The sequence below is a fragment of the Octopus bimaculoides genome, chromosome 20 (genome assembly GCF_001194135.2).
Source record: "Octopus bimaculoides isolate UCB-OBI-ISO-001 chromosome 20, ASM119413v2, whole genome shotgun sequence".
NCBI lineage: Eukaryota > Metazoa > Mollusca > Cephalopoda > Octopoda > Octopodidae > Octopus > Octopus bimaculoides.
This window is the reverse complement of record NC_069000.1, coordinates 37144626-37147566: the sequence shown is the minus strand read 5'-3', so window position 1 is coordinate 37147566 and position 2941 is coordinate 37144626.

The window sequence follows — 2941 nt, the reverse complement described above, 5'->3', positions numbered from 1 at the left end:
TGTGTGTGTGTGTGTGTGTGTGTGTGTGTGTGTGTGTGTGTGTGTGTTTTCAAGTATTAATGGCAGGTTTCTGGTTTGAGAGTGCCTTAATCCCACCTGTTTCGGATGCCATGTAAAAGACTAGTGTCGCTGCTTCTCCTATGTCATAAAGCAAATGAAGATGAAGAATGGTGGTATTGAAGAGAAAATGGAGTATGTAGACTTTATTTTTGTTTTCGGCAGACGATAGATAGAATTCTGAATCCTCGTTGCGGACGACTTTGACTCATCTCTCTCCATGGTAGATAATTTGTTTTTCTTGCTTGTTGGATCTGAGGAGAAGCAGTGTTCATAGTATTTGTAGACTCCTCGAGAATGATGGCATACATGCTATTAATGTTCGTCTTAAGCGTAGCACATGTTTTCCTCATCAGATGTTGAGATGCAACGCGGAGAGAATCTAAAAGAAATTTAAAATGGCTTCGAGACTTCCATTTGTCAGTAATTTAATGTAACTGCTTTTCCTACCACAGCGACATCAATTATTAACGTTCCTCTCGGCAGAAAGGGAATTTCAGAAAGCCGATGTTCTTGATGGGAAAGGACGTAAACGTTGCGAGTGTCGGGTAGAAATATCTGAGGCTGGACACAAGGAGTGTCGGGTAGAAATATCTGAGGTTGGACATAAGATAGAGAGGCAAGTGAGAGAAGAATGTCTAAGCGAAGGTGGAATGAACCCAGCCAGCCCCGAGAAGAGGTTACTGTGAGACAATGCAGCTATGGGCCCAAGACTGGAGTGTGTCTGTAAGTGATGTAGTCTAGAATGTCTATGTTTGAAGTCACAGTGAAAGTACGTGACTTAGTGGTTAGGATATTCGGCTCACAATCATAAGATCCTGAGTTCGATTCCCGGCGGTAGGTTGTGTCCCTGAGCAAGATGCTTTATTTCACGTTGCTCCAGTCCACTCAACTTGCAAAAATGAGTTGTACCTGTATTTAAAAGAACCAGTCTTGTTACATTTTGTGTCTCGCTGAATTTCTCTGAGAACTACTTTAAGAATACGCATGTGTGCGGAGTACTCAGCCACTTGCACATTAATCCCACAAGCCGACTGTTCCGTCGATCGAATCAACTGGAACCCTCGTCGTCGTAACCAACGAAGTGCCAGTTTGAAACCACAGTACAGTCTCAGATATGAGATCAATACTCCATTGTGGGCCTCACCTGAGTTTTGCAGAGTGTCGATAAATGTTAGGGACTTAGTTATCTTCTTGTCCTAGAGGAACAGTTGTTGGTATTCGGTTTTAGCTATTTTAAGAACGTACTTTCTCCAGATGAGTTCTTCGTGGGTAGTAACACTCAACAACTGGGACAGACTGTGAGGATTGTGGTTTGAGTGGTACTCATGTTTAAGGGGCAGAGTTATGTGATAATGTTTACTTGACATGAGAGTCGCTTGTGTTTTCTTACTGTTGAAACATTTAATATTGCGCTTAGGTTTTGCGAGAATAATAACCTGGTGCAGAATTCAATATACATATACATATACAGACATGTATAGCGTGGTAATAAGAGAATGAGATGACAAAGGAAATAAATGATTATCTTATGAACTTCATATCACAAACAGTAGTAGCTTTCTTCGGCTGAATACACGTCGTTGGTTGGTTTAAATTACCCAAATACGACAACTTTAACACGAAATAACTTCTAAAATACGAAATTCTGTCAAAAATTTTGGAAGTTAACCGCGTTCAGCTTGAGAAATTACACCAGAAATAAGTTTCAAACTGTTTCGCTAAAATAAAATAAAATAATTAAAAAATCTGTGAGCGAAACTGAAGAGATCTATGGTACTGTACACCTTGTGTAATACTCCACTAACGTGACTTAAATATAACAACTAGGCCTGTGTTTACAAAGACAAGGCCTGTATTGAATACAGATAAGAATTACAAGATTAATAAATAAATTAGTAATAATAATATTAATGTTAATAAAAATAAAATAGCAGTAATTATATCATTTGAACGAGTTTAATGAAGGAAACAAAGTCAATTCTGAATGATAAAGCAATGCTTTATTAAGGTATTTTTGCAATATATCGTATCATTTTATATTATATATATATATATATATATATATATATATATATATATATATATATATATATATGTACACTATAGAGGCCGTAGTTCTGGGTGACAATACACGAGTAGTTTAGCAGTATAGTATATCTGTTATAGTTGTACATGAAGAATTGGTGATGATTCATGATGATGATAATAATAATCGTTTGTCATTCAGATACAAGGTCAGCAATTTCGAAGTGGGGGGAAGGGAGTTTAGTCGATACAATCGAATCCAGTACTTGACTATGGTACTTTATTTCATCGACCCTCGAGTGATGAAAAGCAAAGTTGAATTCGGCCGAATTTGAATTCAGAACCTGCTGGTTTGTCGCCTTCCTAATAATAATAATAATGTTAATAATAATAATAATAATAATAATAGTAGTAGTAGTAGTAGTAGTAGTAGTAGTAGTAGTAGTAGTAGTAGTAGTAGTAGTAATAATAATAATCCTTTCTATTATGAGCACAAGGCCTGAAATTTGGAGGGGACTAGTCGATTACATCGGCCCCCAGTGTTGCACTAGTCCTTAATTTATCGACCCCGAAAGGATGAAAGGTAAAGTCGACCTCGGCAGAGTTTGAACTCAGAACGTAAGCACGGACGAAATGCCGCTAAGCATTTTGCCCGGCGCGCTAACGATTATGTCAGCTCGCTGCCTTCACAACAACAACACAATCAATAATAATAATAATAATAATAATAATAATAATAATAATGACAATGGTTTTAAATTTCTGTACAGAGCCAGCAGTTTTGAGAGGAAGAGATTGTTCGATAGGATCGACCCCAGTACTTGACTGGTACTTTATTTTATCCACCCTGCAGGGA